Source organism: Grus americana, chromosome 5, assembly GCF_028858705.1.
Source record: "Grus americana isolate bGruAme1 chromosome 5, bGruAme1.mat, whole genome shotgun sequence".
Lineage (NCBI taxonomy): Eukaryota > Metazoa > Chordata > Aves > Gruiformes > Gruidae > Grus > Grus americana.
In genome coordinates, this window is record NC_072856.1 from 47,567,967 (window position 1) to 47,586,047 (window position 18,081).

The 18,081-nt window shown below is 39.9% G+C and overlaps 1 protein-coding gene across 9 annotated transcripts in view; it reads left to right on the plus strand.

Moving 5' to 3' along the window:
* The window catches only part of NRXN3 (neurexin 3), a 1,025,935-nt gene that overhangs the window by 820,969 nt on the left and 186,885 nt on the right, over positions 1–18,081 (plus strand). The window lies entirely within an intron of this gene.

The window sequence follows — 18,081 nt, forward strand, 5'->3', positions numbered from 1 at the left end:
TCCTTCTGCCCCTCTTCGCTCTAGAGAAATTTATGGATAGGAAAAGCACAGCTTTTTAGCCTTCATTTTGCTAGTTAAATATTTACGGTAACATAGGTGGAACATAAAACCTCCTGTTGTGCAATGGTTTCTGATTTTCACAACACCCACTCTTTCTCTTAGCATGGATAGAAACTGCTATGCCTTGAAAACCAAGAGACTTGTTCTGAGGGCAAATTAAATTGGCTTACTTTTAGGTGCAGACTAATGTTAAATAACACTTCAGAAAACCTTACACAACCCCCCAACCAGCATCTTTTTCTTTCTCATTTTAACTGTGTAGCAATGCTGCATAAATATTGGGGGGTTGCGTTTAATTGTATTGCTTTTTTGTGGTTTTTGTTTTTGTTTTTTTTAGTTAAAAATTCTCTTTGGTAATATTAACATTTAAACAGTCCATAATTGACAGTAATGGCACAGATGGAGGCTGAATCCTATCTTATAGGTTGCTATTATCTGGGTGCAGAGCATTAGAGAGTTTTCTGTAAAATTGGATTAACAGGACACCATCACAAGATCTGGTTGTATTTTGACAGCTATCTCTTTCCAAAGCAAAGAGATAAAACATGTTTCTTTTCTTCCCTTTTAATGAAAGCTTAATGTTTTCACCACAATTTAGAATAAAAACATGTAAGGGAGACCTTAGAGCTATCACAGGAGGATACTGTCTATGCCTGTGATTTTTTTTCAGCTAGCCTTGGTGTTTTCAAAGTGTTGGGAGGGAAGAAAGAATTGCGCAATGAAATAACCCCTGTAACTTTTTTCACTTTGGATTTACATTTGCGTATGTCTCAAGCTGAGCCAATGCTTATCCTTTGCAATGACTGTATCCTCAGCCCGAGAGTTACAGTAAGACTTTGTTTTTTGCTTTTACCCTGTTTAAAAAAGAATAACTGGAAGGTTTTCATTAAAAAAGAATGAATTCAGATTTACGCAGAGAGCACTGAAGTCTTAGAGCTAATTCTCCTGCTTTATACACCAATATAAATAAAGTTTTTACATCACTGTAAGCACAATGAATAAAGAACACAATTTCGACTGTACCATGATCAGGTCTGAAGCAAAAGTGTCGCAGTTCGTGATGTACCATTTAAAATCAACACAAGTGTCAAAAGTTCTAGCTGGTAACAATCGCTGTAGCTCCCTCCCCCTGCCCAAGAAAAAAAAAAAGACAACAAAAAGTAGAACTGCAAAATCCAAAATGTGCAATAAGCAACCATAGTTCATTTTGTATCTTGATGTATGTTAACTCTGACTTCCCTTACAGTAACTGAGGGTGTGTATGCGTTCTAGTCCCTAGAACTTTTAGATCTTCACATTTTGTTTTCAATCATTTATCTTTGATTTAAATTTTACTTTCATCAACTTACTCTCTGAGGGTGGGCATGTCATGGTCATGGGAACTTTTGCACAGATCAAATTCCAATGTTAATACCACTAAGAGTATTTTTTTAAGGTTACAGACCTGCATTTCTATCCTTAGTAAGAAACCTCTCATGCTTTGGTGTTTAAATAAGCTGACAGATTGTCAGAGTGCAGGTGACTGCTATGGAAATTGGTGAGTCTGGGATAGCAAAAATGTGAAGTTAATTTTTATGAAATTAACTCTATCCTAGCCAGAACTAGGACACTGAAGAATATAAAATACAGACAAAGATAGCCAACTGCCCATAATGCGTTGTTAATAAAGTTTCCATAAGGTGCTGTTAATAAAGTTTCAATGCTGCCAAACGCTCTGGCTCATCATCACAACATTCAGTGGAGATGCTTGAAGACTTGAATTCTCTTGTTCAGTTGCGAATAGAACCAGGGCTGAAAGTCTTATGATAGACCTTCTTGCAGGATGTCTTGTATTCCTCACTGTTTCACACTTGTCCTGGTTTTCAGCTGGGATAGAGTTAATTTTCATCAGAAGCTAGGAGGGAACACAGCCAGGACAGCTGACCCAAACTAGCCAAAGGGGTATTCCATACTGTGTGATGTCATGCTCAGTATATAAAGGGGGCTTGGGGAGGAGTTGTTGCTGCTCAGGGAAAGGCTGTGCATCATTTTTTGGGGTGGTGAGTAAATTGCATTGTTTATCACCCGCTTTGTATATTCTTTCATAAGTACTGTTGTTGCTATTTTCCTCTTCCTTTGCTGTCCCAGTCAATTGTCCTTATCCCACCCAACCCACACATTTTAACTTTTTCCTTCCGATTCTCCTCCCCATCCCACTGGCTACAGAAAATACTACCTCATCACAGTAAAAAATCTCACAGAACTTTGTCAAAATTTCTCACTCACGGTAAGCTGGTTTTGCAATGGAAGGTTGAGGCTGACGTACATATGCAGTTACGGCAAATCACAGTTGTTCTTCTCCAGCTTCTTTGTAAAAATGGTTAATGGCTTTGGGAGAAAAGAGTAAGGACTAGGTTGTATGTGAGTGACAGAGAGAGAAAAGAGGACTGGAATAGTAAATTCCTCCCTCTGGATGACAAATTCAAAGTGTTTGGGTGACAGACACTTTCCTTGTCTGTCTTTAGCCATTGATCCTGGATAGAACAAACATTACAGAACTTCTCCCTGCTCTCTGTTTTTCTCCATTTGTACTGTTTAAAATTTCTTGAGATATGACTCCTTTGAAGAGTTTCTGCACGTTTCTTAGCTCTACCAGGTTTGTATAAATTGCGCTTTCCAGTACTGAAGCTGCTCAGTAAGGTATCTTATGTCCTCTGTATCACAGCATGTGTAGGGGAAGTAGAAATTATTTTTGTGTGGCTGAACCCTGTCCTTTGCACCATGGGCTCAGAGTGAAACATTGGCATTCTTCCTGTTGCTTTTTGCTGATCACTTTTTGAAGCAGGTCATAAAGAAGTTTCAATGTTTTCATCTGCTGTTATTGCTTTTGGGCCAGGCATGTGGGTTAAAGTCAGGCTAATCGGCTTGGCCTGGAGGCCTGCTATAGGCACCCCCTGACTTGTAATCCTTTGTCACTTCCTTACCAGGCTGAATACTCTCTTCTGTCCAGGCAGTCCACTGTGGTATTTCTGTTGAATACTGCTGTGCCATCACTGTAGGGCATTCAGGAACCCAGGACCTCAGTGGGACCTCACTTCCTTGCATAAAAACAATTTGTAGCGGATCGGTGGTTTCTGTCCCTGTTGTGTATATACAGGTAATGTGGGTCAGATTGAATTGAGGATTGTTTCTGCTTAAAAAAATCAAGAGTCCAAGGCTTGCTGCTTTGGGATGCAGAGCTCAGTAACACATTCACATAGGGCAGGGATTGTCACCTGGTCATAATCAGGTAATCATCTGCTAATCACAGAGGTACTGAACTCTGTGATAGATAGCAGCTTCCAGCTCCTGCATAGTTCCCAAACAAATATTTGTTTTTCCACTACTCTAAGGGCTACAGCCAAGTCCAGAGTTTCAGGTGATCTTATGCTGACAAACATGCTACCGATACTCATCTAGCAGCATTGTTCATAGGATCCTACCATCCTGATGGATGCAGAAAGAACATTAAGATTTTGTATTGACATGAGTCATCTCACCCATCTGTACAATTTGGTCACCTCTAAAACTAGATGTGGTAGCAGATTAACAATGCACAGAGGCACTACACTTCAGTATTAGGGCAATGAATTGAAAGTAGTGAGAGAGGATGTTCCTGAACAGATAGGAAAAGAAAATGTCAGTGCTAGGCTGGAAGAGGGGAGATGACGTGTGCTGATCTTTTCAGGACTTTGCATGTCTCTCTCCATCACCTAGGAAAGCTGTTAATAACCTTGATCTTTTCTGCCCTCAAAGCACCTCTGAGTCTCATCCCTAGCAGACATAAGCATGCATAAAGGTTTGAATAAATATGCCCCTGGGGAAAAAAAAAAAAAAAATCCTACTTCTTGACTATTCAAAACGGGGGAAGACTGACTTCCCATTCAGTCACCAACAAATGTTTTCAGTCAATCATCTGCTCACAGTCCAAGTAGGAAGATGTGATTCAGACACAATAGGCTGTCTGCTGGGAAACCAATCAGACAGCAAAGTTGCCTTTTTCATTCTTTTCTTTCAACAGACTTGCCTTTCCTCCCAGAAAGGAGGAGGAAGAAACGTACACAGCAGGAAATTTTGCAAAAACAGTTTTATTCTTTTCTGGCCAGTTTTAAGGAAAAGAGCAAAGGCATGTAGGATTGCTTCAGTTTAGGAATGTTGGAAAAGGACTTCTCCCACTCTGACACTACCTTGTACCTTTTGATCTGGACCAAAGCGGGAAAGGGAAGGAAAGAGAAAGGTAGTTAATTTAAAAACTCACTTTCCTTAAGGGTCCTGTGGAGTCGTTAGAACAAGTTAATTTAAAAGCTCATGAGCAGTAGTTATGTGGGGGGAAATAGCACCTGTATGGCTGCTGTAGACATATGATCAGACTTTTCACAAATGGGGAGACATATAGAAAAAAATAGGCAGCCATAAAGAGATAAGCATATGCTGCAGAGTACTGACAGGGGGCAAGACAATGTATAGATATGAAAACAGCTACCTGACAAAGGCTGTGAAGATACTTGGAAGACATAAATCTATTTCCCGTTTATATCCTAATCTGTGGGCATTATTGTGACCATGGCCAATCTGACTAGAATAGATACTTCTCACAATCCACTGAGGTCCTCTGATGGTATGAGAAACAAACTCTTCCTTTATTTGGATTTCGTTCCTTTCCACAGTGAATATTCTCCAAAATGATAGTGAGGCAGGGGCTCCAGGCCACCAACACAACTAAATGAAGAGGAAAATTTTCTTCCTAGGTATAACCTTACCACAAGCCTGTCTTTTTCTGATCAGGGCATGGGTCATAACAAATTATTGTCTGGTACATCCCCAGCCAGAAAGCAATCAGAGAAGATCAATATATGGTCTGTCAAAGAGCTGAAATATTTTAGGTAGAAGCATTTCATGTCCTAGTTGATCAATGAGGAAACAGTTTGTTTTGACCTGTGTTAGAGCTGCTGGGTTGGTTAGTATGCTGTGCCATCTAGGTAATGGGTCAGATCATAGTATTTGTAGATCTCTAAGCATTTTTGAACTAATGGTTTGAAAAAGCTTTGTAATCATTCGTGAGCTAAATCCCACAACTCTGTGCTTGGTAGATCAGTCATCTTCACATTTTATGCAGAAGACAGCTGATTTTCAAAGATAGTGACCATTTCTCTATTGTTGTTATTCATCAAAAGTTTTTATCTTTATCACATAAATTAACTGTCTGCTTCTAGATAATTAAGCTGTGAAGGTAGGTGAAAACTATTTTGGACGAGAACAGAGTACTCTGTGAAAACAATACGCAGCCTGGCTTCCCCACCTCGGCATCAGTCTCTCAATGCTGATTCCCCTGCACTTACTTTCCTTTGAACTTGGCTTTGCCCATAAACTGTTCTGGCAATGGCTCTGTGTGTTGTGTAGCTCCCCTGGAACTTACTGGCTGTTCATGTTTGCGGAGAGACAGCTGACATTTCAGTGATGATAGCTGTAAAATGGAAGGATTAAGCCGGTTACATCTTTGTAGTGCTGTATACTGTAAGCAACATCAGCCACAAGTCTCTGAAGGTATCATAAAGAGGCAATCAATTACCTGGAAAAATAGATGGATGTCCAAATACTGTTTGTTGTCATTAGAGAGTTACTTTCTACTTATACTCTGACTTTTTAGGCGTTTAATTTTCCTTTGCCTCTGTGGCATAATGCCAACAGTATTACAGGAGAGGCAGGCTAGATGGAGAAGGTTGGCTGCTTAGAAATTAATTCCTTATCATTTTAATTGTTTAGTATGCAAAAGTGAATTCAGGACAAATTTTAGGCAAAACCAAAACTCAATGCGTCTTTGAAATAATAAAAGAAAAAACTGCACTGTCCTTACTTTCAGTCTCTGCATATAAAACTCCACTGGAGATGTGAATTCATCCAGTCTCCTCTCCTGAAAACCATTCTGAGTGTAACCACTAAGAAAAGAAAAGAATTGGTAGGGTGAAAAAAGGGCTATAAAAAGGAGGAAAGGATGGCAATTAAAGAAAAAGAAAATGCAGATACTGCTTAGGAGGAGAAACTTCCTGCTGTTGAGATTCAGCAAATTGGGGAATGTAAAAGCTTAAATGCTATGGTGTTTGTGCTATAGATTTGGGATTTTTGCCACTTGCCTTTGTATTGCTAATGATTTGAATACTATGAAACAAGACAAAGAATTAGGAAATGCACTAAATAATTAAAATGTTCTGGTTTTCTGTCATCTTTCTCCTGAGGACTTCCAAGTGCTTTATAAGCAAAGTACTTCATAAACATCGTATTTTCCCCAAGGAAATTATATCCTGTCTTAGTGTCTAAGAAGCTAAGGTACTAGTTGAAGTTAGACAACTTCTTGCGCTGCGAAAGAGGTAGATGAAATAAATGCCTATAATACTTTTCATACCTTATTCGCAAGACTATACAAGTACAATTACAAGCAAAACTTGCTGCTGTCACGCGTTACCTCTTTTCTGGTTTTCTTGTCATTGGATTTAGTTTGCTGTATAAGATGTAAACATTCTGTCTCTGCTCTCCTGGTTCTTTTTCTGTGAGTAACGTTGTTAAATAGAGATGAGATGGCACTGGCCTAAATCTGTTTAATACAGGAATCAATAGGAGTTGTGGTTTTCCGCCCATAAAACCTGATATTTTATCAGTCTATACCTTGCCTGGTATTTCATATTAAAACATTGTTACCTGTTTTGTAGAGAAGGAAAATAAAAGGTACAGACCTTTGTTATTATGACAGAGTATAGAAATAGGCTAATCCTTTTTCTTCAACCAAAAGAATGACCTCAGAAGTAGGTAAGCAAAGTCTTCAGAGTTAAACTGGCTTTGTAATGATAAAAACTGATTTCAGACTTTCTTGTTTGTTATTTCTGATATGTAAAGATGAAATAAAGGCTGTCCTGTACCTAAGAGAAATCTAGAACATGCCTTAACCACTTGTAAGATTAGCAGGGTTCCTTAAATGAACATAACAGTGTAAAGATGAGTGTTTTTTAGCAGAAACCGCACAATTTCTGTGTTCTTTTCTCTGCTTTGTCTCTGGGTCAGCACAAGCTTCTCATTGCATTGCATCAGATGAGACTAGGTCAGCCAATTCTCTGTCATACATCCTATGCCAACCCAGCCCAGTTTGAGGAGATTGCAATTCATTGATTTGTCTATTTGGCAAACCATTTAGGGAGAAGAGAGGGTATTTTTGTTGTCTTCACTGCAAGGATCTGCCACAGCGGGCCGTTCCCTTGCTCGTTCATATACTCACCTGGGCTCATAAATGAGTCTGATTCTGAGTGAACAGTACATGGGTCAGAACAGTTGGGTTAGCATGTGATGCTGTACGCCCTTCTTATAACTGTATTTCTGTTTGATTATTTACCACAGTAGTGAAGGAACTTTTTTTCCCCCCCCTCTGTTTTTCATGCTAGAGAAATGTGTGTGTCAATTAGCTGGCATGTCTGAGCATCCTCTCAGTTTTACTTTCGCGAAGAGAAGCCATAATTAAGGTAGCAAGTCTTTTATTTTTGGATTTTATTTGCTAAACCATTGTAACTAAAATTACAAATGGTCAAAACCGTGAACGTAAATACCTCAATCCCCTAGCAGCAGTTTCTTCAATAAACTCAAGCAATAGCTCCCAGTTCAGCTCTGTATGGAGTTAAAGCAGCAGCCTCAAGTCTTTTGCAGTTGATCAGATCACTATAAGCTCTTTCCAAGAGCAGTGATATTAGTCTCGTTGTGTTACATCAAATTCCAGCTTGGGTACAAAGTATCTGCTTCCCTTAATTCTGTGGGACAGCTTAAATTGATATTTGTTCTTTTTTCTGAACTCAACAGTTGCTGTGTTCTATCCAAGACAAAGCACTATTATGAGACTATATGAGTGCTTTGAGTTCTCTTTCAGTATTAAATACATATGTAGAATCAAAGCAATACCCCCAGATTAAAAGACACACAGTATTCAAGTGCTTTCCTTAATAAATAGTGGATAATTCCACCTGTAAAACTTGTTGTTATGTAAATTTTTTTTTTTTTCATTTTCATTCCATACTCATACCAGAATCCCTTTACTTGTAGCAGGCAAAAATACAAACTCTTTACAAATAGTTCCTTTTAAAGCTTCAGACACTTAAATGATTCACCCAGTGGACCAAGACTAAGACTTGCAGATGTGCAGCAGCTGTTGGTTTTGTTCTTCTGTTGACCTAGTTGATTTGAACAAGCTAGAGCATGGTAACTGCCTCTTTGTTAGGGTGTAAATGGAAAGGGAGTGGTCTAGGAACCCCTTGGTTAACTTGGGATTAAGGAGTCCTTAGACAAATCCAAGTAGAAGAACAATCTGGGTGTTGATATTTTTATTTCACATGGCTTTGCTTATAAATCCAAATCCTGTGAAAGAACAGGAGCAGATCCTTTCTAAACCTGTATTTGGAGCTGTATTGTATTTGGAATGGAGTGAAACTGCAACACAGGGAAAAGTATTATTCAAGTATTTAAAAGCTGTGTTTGAGAATAGGCCACATGCCTTCCCTATCAAAGCTTACACCATGGCTGAAGAAACTATATAAACCAAAAGGAAATCTCAGGAAATGAAAGAGTGAGAACCATAGAGAGGAAAGATGGATTGTGTGTTGAAAGTTAAGTGTGAGCAATCTGGAATATATTTTATCAAAAACTGCTTTTTAAATGGTACTTTCTCTTGCTACAGAAGACATTATTGAATAAAAAACCCAAGCCCAATGCAATTCAATTTGAATTTATCACTCTATTATTTTAATATATTTACTCAGGGTTAACAACTCATTAAACACCAAATTGCTCACTCTTAATGAGTCCCTGATGGTGAAAACGAGCTGCCTACAACTGTACAGTAAAATAACAACAGTGACATGGCAGAAGGCTGTAATAAAAATCAAGTAAATGCTATTGAATATCTTGCGTATGGATGCCAGCCTGGTTTTGAGAAGTGGTTCCATTAACGTAGATAACTTGGTACATTGGCTGTAAGGCTATAAGGCTGTTTTTGTTTTCAGGAAAGGTATTTAATTTGATTTTGGTTTTTAAAAGAGGTTAAGTGGACAGATACTGTATGTATACAAATTGTTAGGCTGTTTTCCACTTTAAGTCCCAGGAAATTGGCGAGGTGCAGGGGAAGTAATGCCAAGGAATCTGTTCTCTAAAGTCCTTCCTATTCTATATGGTCTTTTATGATCTCTTTGCATAAACTGAGATTTTTCAGATGACAATTTACATCACTTTACCTAGCAGTAAAGAATAGAGTGAGGCAGACAAAACTGTAACATCATCAAAATCTGTTGAATGCAAAGTAGAAGAGGCTTCAGGCCTTTGCACAGAGTATCCTGTGTTTATTATTCATAGTACCTACAGCTAACTTGATGCCTTATTTTATGGATGCCTTGTGCCTGTGCCCAACACTGAAGCATTAACAAGAAGTCTGGCTTCTTCAGGTTTTTTTTTCTTAGAAGAGTCCATGATATGGTCACCATCGCTGCTGTTGTGCAGAAGCTGACTTCCTAACTCCTGGCTATGAAAACTTTGTCTCTAACTATACTTCTAGCAGAGACCTTGTTGCCTAATAAACAAAAGGATAAACCTTATACTTTGCTCAGAAAGCACTGGCAACAGTGAAAGAAATGCTCAGCTGGCAAGCTGGTGGATTTTTTTCCTCCTTTCGAAGCAGCCCATGGGTTTCTAGCTGTGGTTTCAATGGAAGATGGAGATAATTGCTGCATGATCTAGGTATTTGTCTGTGACAAGTAACTATTGTTTTGGGAACTTTATTTCTTGTATTCATGAAATAAAGTGAAAGTCTCCATTCTGCAACCTGTCTCTTCTCACTTGCTTCTCAAGATGGCTCTCTTGACCCCAACGGATCATCAGCTGCTAATGTAACATTCACTTTGTATAAAAGGAATTATTGGTCTAATGTAAAATGAGTTTCCTGGCACATCATCAGTATAAAAATCTTAGAGGAGGAAAGGGAAAAATGTGGCCTTATTTTTTTAGGTTGTCTTCTTAGTATATTGATTGTTTTGCAGCATTAGCATCCTCCACAGAGGGGAAGGTCAATACCATTATAACTCCCACTGCTCTCACCCACTCTTTAAAACAAAATTGAATCCAGTGTATTATTGAAATAAGAACATGTGCATGCAATTATTTTTTTTTACTTTTTAAGTTACATTGAACAATGGACACCTGGCATATCAGCCATCAAACAGAAAATTAACAGTACTAATAGCAGTGCAGATTCAATGCTGATTTAATTCTGACTTCAGAAGTTAATCATCTCCAACGCGATGGATGGTTATTTAATGAGAAGGATTCATGGGTTCTAGAAACCATGCTACAAGCTAACAAATCAAATCTGATGCCATTACCTCCTTACTGAATCACTGTTTCGGCACCACAGAACGGCTGGACAGCTTCATTGCTCAATACAGCCAGGAAGTGGGTGATTACAGCAGGAATCAAACTCTTTGAGCTGCTGGGCATGTGACCGTGCAATTCTGAACTAAACTTGCACACAAATAATTAATGTAGTAATAGGCAAAATAACAGCAGAAACCAAAGCCTATGAACCCTTCCCAGAAATAATTAGTAATTATAGTTTCCATGTTCATGGATCATTATCAAATACCACTATTTTTTTAGAGACAATATCTATGGAAAAGTTCTTGTATCCCGCACTTTCTGTGGGGTGGCTTCTTGTGGGATCCATGAGACAGTAAATGTCTGGGCATTGGAGGTTTTTTTTGTAGAAGTGTCAAAAGCAGGGGAAAGTGATTATTGCTCTCTTCTGTAAGATAGACATATCTGCCCACTGGCAGCTGAACTTAATTCCACCTACTAGTTTCATGCAGTCCACTGAACATCTGATAGCAGTGGCTTTCAGCCTCTGTTTACATGGATCAGATTGGAACTGGTAAGCCAGAGGCTAGAAGTTTCAATAATTTTCCTTATGGGCATTTAATATTTAGTTTCCTTCAGCAATTTAGCTCTAATAAAGTATTTTTTGTTGGAAGGTCTTGTATGAATAAATCTACTTCACTCCAGAGAAGGTACTACATGGTTTAACCTTCATTCTGTATTCTATAGTTAAGATAAAGAGAAGATGTCAGAGGTATTTTTACTAAGGTAGCAAAATGTGTGTTACATTATCATGTTATTTTTCAGTACCTGGAGAGCATTCATTAGGAAAGGCCATCAGAGTAGTGATAAATGGCTTACATGAGTCTTTGTGCATCCAAGTTATTCCTCTGGGAGACTCAGTCTTCACTCCTACCTATTCAGAGGAACAAAGTAAGTGGTCAATTTGTTTGTGGCTAAAATTCCACTGAAAATGTAAGATGCAGTTACTGTTATTTTGCTGCTACTACAAAGTGCTGAACTGCTAGTGGGAGATATAGGCATAGATGCCATAGCTGTATATCTGTCATCTTATATATCTGTTAATGCTGCTTGACCTTGTCTTGCCTCTAGTTCTTTTTGCAAACTTGCTCTTGTCCTGACAAAGATAACTTGAATTTCTTTGTACATTCTTTCATTTCTAGCATAATCAACGTTCTTTCAATATGTTAGTTACCTGGAACCTTTTGCAGCCCTGTTCTCTGACTCAGAATTGCTGTGAACTGTTAGGAACAGCAAGTAATTGTGCTCAAGAAACAATCATTGTACAACTGTGATAATCTTACAGAGAGTCACGTTTTGGCAAATACATTTGCAGCTAATCTTGAGAGATGCAGGTTTGGTCTGAGGAAAGAAGAGACCTAAAGAGTTGACCTGGAAGGTTAAAACCACAATTTTCATGTTTTGCCAAATCTGATGGGAATGTAAAGATAACATCTTCATAAGTAAATAAATATCCTTTGGTTTATGAACCTCTGAGGCATATCAAGGGTGAGGGATGAAATGTAGCAGTTCTAGGTGAAGTTGTGAGACCACCACTTTAAGGACTCATTTTCAGTTGTGTATACTTTCAGTGATTTTTAGCACTAGGGGGAGAATTTTCAATGACGAATTATTTTGAAAAAGTCCAGTTGAAATAACTCATCCATTTTTGAGAGAGAAGCTGAGGGAAAATAGTTGTTTATTTTGGCTTGTTCTGCAAGGGGAGGCCACACGTGGCAGTTTTGTATGAGCTGGTGTTTGTGGGAGAGGTATTTGAACTTTCAGCCTTCCTGTGCATGATGCTGTGGTTGAAAGGGTGCATCTCTGTTAAGGCAGTTAGTGATGCTGCTAAAGAATCCAGTGGCAGAATAGGAAAAGAAAAAATGTGTAGCTTAGAAAACAAATTGTGAATAGAAGCTACTAGGTAGAAAAGGCTTGGCAGTTTTTCATCGCAAAGCAGTAGTGTAAAAGTGTTCTTACAGTAACATGCACTGTATTTGATAATGGTTAGGGTCTGAGATGCAACATTCATCTCTACTCTAATTCCTTTATAATGCCTAGGGAATATTTGAATGTTTCTCACTTGTCTGGGAGGTACAGCTAAGGGATTCCTGCCTGGTTCTAATGTGGAAAGTAGAAGAGAAGAATTCTGACCTGCCTCCCTTTTGTGGGAATGTTTCCTTCTCCTGGAATATTCTACTTTTTCTTCTAGCCATAGAACAAGACAAGAGCATGATAGGAGACAGTAGATAATTTAAGAAAGTCCTGTTTGTAAACATGGATGAGCATGCATGGTGTTGACAGTTTAGGATGATGATAATCAAATATGGAAGGTATATGAAGAATTTCAAAAGCTCCTCAGTTGAGTCCTCAAGTGGGACTTTACTGCAGAGAGCAAAAAGATACAGCACATTCCTCCTGTCTCAGTGCAGGTGCGACACACACACACAGTTTGTGTGTCATGGAACCATCTTCCTCTGTCTGGGGACTCACCTGTTCTGGCTCTGTTAGTAGTCTTCTCTCTCTGCTGCGCTACCAGGGACCTCTGCAATAAGCTGAGAAATTCCTGCTCTACAGTGGAAAAAACTCTAGGCAAACCAAGCACGTGCACTATGTAAAGTACAAAGGAAAACTGATGGGCAGCTTTAATATTGCTGATGCACAGCAACAAAAAGACCAGGGAGGAAAGGAAGAGAGGAAAGTGTCCAGTTGTGAAGGAGTAGTAAGGGCTGAAATAAAAGTTCTCATATCCCAGTGCTCCCTGAAGGCCTAAAGTAGGATTAGAAGATTGAAAAAAAAGTCTTTATTAATTGATTTGGCATCTAATAAAGGCATCTAATGTGGCTATGAAAGAGATTTATATATGCAGGTAAAATCATTTATATTACAAATAGCAAGAAACTCCTCTTACCACTGTATTATCCCTTACAGAATCCAAGTTAGATCACTCTCTTCGAAGTTAGCCTTTAATGGATCAGTTAAGGCTGCAGAAGTTTTATGTGTCTGGGCTAATGACACAATAACCTTGCCTTGCGCAAGCAAGGAGTTGGCTCCCGTCTTCATGGTCTATCAGTTACCCTATCTAGAACCTGCCAGTAAGGATGTATTTACCCTTGCTAGGGGATATAGAATCATAGAATGGTTTGGGTTGGAAGGGACCTCAAAAGATCATCTAGTTTCAACCCCCCTGCCATGGGCAGGGACACCCTCCACTAGACCAGGTTGCCCAAAGCCTCATCCAACCTCATCTTAAACACTTCCAGGGAGGGGGCATCCACAGCCTCTCTGGGCAACCTGTTCCAGGGCCTCACCACCCTCACAGTAAAGAATTTCTTCCTAACATCTAATCTAAATCCACCCTCCTTCACCTTAAACCCATTACCCCTTGTCCTGTCACTACACTCCCTGATAAACAGTCCCTCACTATCTTTCCTGTAGGCCCCTTCAGGTACTGGAAGGCCGCAGTTAGATCTCCCCGGAGCCTTCTTTTCTCCAGGCTGAACAACCCCAACTCTCTCAGCCTGTCCTCATAGGAGAGGTGCTCCAGCCCTCTGATCAGCTTCGTGGCCCTCCTCTGGACTCGCTCCAACAGCTCCATGTCTGTCTTGTACTGGGGCCCCCAGAGCTGGACGCAGTACTCCAGGTGGGGTCTCACAAGAGTGGAGTAGAGGGGCAGGATCACCTCCCTTGACCTGCTGGTCACGCCTCTTTTGATGCAGCCCAGGACAGGGTTGGCTTTCTGGGCTGCAGGCGCACACTGCCGGCTCATGTTGAGCTTCCCATCAATCAATACCCCCAAGTCTTTCTCCTCGGGGCTGCTATCCTTGGGTGCCAGTGATTATTTAAATAGATAAATGTTTCTTGATCGCTTAAACACGTGAGCTGTTTGCAGGCTGGCTGCTGTAGCACGTCTCTCAAACTATGCATCGGTCCTTGCAGACAGACACAGAGCTTAAGCTCCCAGCACACTCCCAGCTCGTCCTTCCATGTCATACACAAGGCTTCACTATCTCAGCTAAAAGCTATCATGTCACTGCTCTTTCAAAGGCTGCCATCATGATACTGCTCGGCGGGGGCACGATTCAGATCCAACTGAAGTCAGTAGGAAATATCCAGCTGGCTTCCTGAACGCCATGCATGACTTCAGTGAGATGAGGACAGGCAAATATAGAACAGACACCAATGACGTTTGTTCGAGCAGCGCTGTCAGGGCCCGTGCTGCGGCTCCTTCAAATTCAGTATACTGGGTGCATGCGTGGAAGCAGCTGTGGCCTGGAGGATGCTTCAGGGAGCAGCTGGCTTGGTTGCTTGCTTCCACCTTGCTCTGAGAACACCAGTCCCTTTCTGAACAGCAGTGCCCACACTGGCCCTGTTTTGTCAGGGTTGATCTCAGTGTGTTTGTGTCTGCAGCCGTACATCACAGTAGCCTTGTTCTGTGGCAGGTGGACTCTGATGCTGGGGGAAGGGTACCATGTGTGCACCATTTTTATTGCTGGCAGGCATGAAAGAGAGGATGCCAGCTATTACATCAAACCTTGGAACAAGAGGTGTGCAGTAGAAACATGCTCTGGAGTTCTTGCCGGCAGATCATGCCAACTGATGGAAGAATTGCCTAATTTGGATAATAAAAATGCCTTGAACTCTAAGCTGAAGCTTTGTAACAGTTGTATGCTGTAGAAGTAGTTAATAAGACTTTCTTTGTTTGAGCCTTGGAAAGTCTCCAAGACCTACTCAAGAGAGAAATTAGCAAATGTCTTTTTGCTACCTGAAGCGAAATTGTCTTGCTGAAATGCGGAGATGTACTCTCTCCATCATCACCACCTAATCAAAACCAAAGTGGTTGTGGTGGGGGAACGAAAAGAGTGGGAGTATAGGGGAAAAAAGACAGAGGTAAATTAAGACTAATTGAAGGGGGAGGAGAAGTGGTTTGAAAATTATCAAAGGTTTTTCTAAGCAGTGGGTCCTATGGCTGCAAACATCAGGCAAATAGCAATCCCAATCATTCTGGAAATCTATTTCTAATGCAAAAAGTGATTAGTAGAAGGCTTGTATGCTACCAGAATACAAGGAAAACTAAGCAGGAGTCTTAACGCAGAAATGTTTTTGGCATTGATCTGCCCTCTAGACCAGCTTAGAAATAGGGTGTGTATTCATCAAGAACTTGAATTTTCACTGACAAGTCTCATTTTTAGTGTTTATTTCAGTGACCTAGTGTAGTATATAAGTTCTGCTCTTTTTTAGCTTGAAGAATTCACTGAAGTTTAATGGACTGAGGTTCAAGGACTGTGAGCAAGCAGTCCTGAACTTGACCCATCTTTGCCACTGTTTTGCAGCATGTTCTTCTGGGCATCTGTCGCAGCTGTCTGCTCTCTGGCCTTAGTTTCCCCATTTGTAAATGTGAATAGCTCTTGAGAAGTGTGGTATGAGAAGTTGTTTAAAGCTATGAGATACAAAGCTGTGAAAAAGCAATGAGCTGGGGAAATGATACGACTTGGTCTTTTAGATTAATGGACTTCTTACATCTGCGCATTTCTAACTTCTGAGATTCTGTTCTGACTCGTAAGTGCAGGGCTGGTCCTCACTACTGCAGCCTTCATGTCAATGGCAGCAGTAAATTAAGAATGCAGATCTATTTTGTGGCTTTAGTTGTGTTTGATGTTTCTGAACCTTCCTTGCTCTCAAGTCAAGCAGTCATGTTGAAGGCTAATTAAATGCGGGTGAGCATATTTGATCCTTCCCATTGTTTCTTGTCAATCTGTCTGCTAAAAATCATGGGTTACACCAGCTCGTCAAGCAGGAGGCCAAAAGGCAGAAAGAGACATCAGTAGATTATGTATGAATCAGTGGCAGGCAGGCAGAAGGGAAAGGTTAAGGAGGGGATGTTATAATGCTTCAGTGCTACTTGGTTGAATTACTGCAGTGCAACCTTTCTAAGAAGAGGTGACACAGAACCGTAACTATTTGATGTGTCAGTGAACAATGGGCTGGTAATTAAACACAAGATTTAGGAATTAGAAGATTTGTTTATAGTTTTGAACATATTGCCTGGAAAGTTCTTATTTTTTTTTTCTGTGCTACAGTTTCCCTCTCTACAAAATAGACCTGATAGCTCCTTCAAAATACACTTAAAAGGCTCATGGCATGAATATTCATAGAGTGCTTTGAGATGTTTGGCAAAAGATGATCTGTAAATATAAGGAATTGCTACACTTCTATTAAACTTCTGTCAGCAAATGTTCACTTAATCATTAAACCACAAAATGTACACAGATATCCCTGAAAGAGATACATGTTTCCTGAAACGGAAATATTGAAACAAAAAGTTGTGTTCGTTCATTCTTTGTATATACACAGAAACAGGAAAGCTCAGAGAATTTGGGAGCCACCTGCTGTCAGGGTAAAGGTGAATAATTTTTGATTTCTGTAGGCCTTACAAAGCACACCCAAAGAAGTATTAAACAAAACCAGAGAATTAATAGTGTGTAAATCACATCTGAGAACCTCACCTCTGAGGTCTCAGTGGGCTCCATACTTATTTTCCCATTGCAGGTGCCCGTAATACCAGTAACAGTCCCAACTCCTGTGCTTTTGAAGTCAGTGTCAGTGTTGCTACTAGCTACAGTGGGAATGATACAAAGCCCCAGTTCAGGATGAAAAGTCTGGGGTCTTTAATGTGTTTCTGATTCCCAGTTCCTGTTTCTAGCTTTCATTATATGGTTAGTGACACTGAACTCCTTCAGGTCTGGCTGTGTCTAGTGCATGTGGGAGACGTAAATGGCTGAGGTCAGCAACAGAATGTATGCAGTACATTTAGAAAACTGTCACCACAAATGTTACCATTTTTTTGATAGCTTTCCTAGATACTTATCCATATTAGCCAAGGTCTGAGGATACCATGAGAAAAGGTAACTTAACCTCAGTTAGAAACTGGCACTCCCAAGGGAGGGAGAACTGATTGCAGTTTTCTTGCACCTTCCTCAGAACAGAGTGGTCTACAAGTGATGAAATAGGAACTGTGACTGTAATTACTACGATCAATTGGTATAGCTGTCCCCCCAGCGCTAAATTTTCACTAATGCTTGTGTGCATCTTTCCTTGGGAGCAAGATAAATAATTCTATAGTAACATGCATCCAACGCTTTCCATCAATAGAGATACTGCAAGCAGTTACTTTTAATTTTTATATTAAAAAATCTTCCAGGAAAAGCCCTGATGTTTTGTTCTGGAGGCAATGGATATGAACAGATGTTTATATACACTTCTGCATCTGTGTGTGCCCTCCCATGCTTCATTGTCCCTTGGCTATATATATGTATTGTCCCATAACTAGCTTTAATGGCATTCTTACATGCTTTGTAAATTGAGTCTTATCACAGAACGGTAGGGGTTGGAAGGGACATCTGGAGATCATTTAGTCCAACCCCAAATAATCTATAATCTGATAGAACTGTTTGTCTTATGTCACTGAATGAATCCTGTTTGAAAATTTCAAACTTTCACCCTTCGGAGTTGCTCATATTTATTTCAGATGGAAGAAATTCAGTGAAGCTGTTTGAAATAAATATTTCACTCCAACGCAAGCCACAGAGAGAA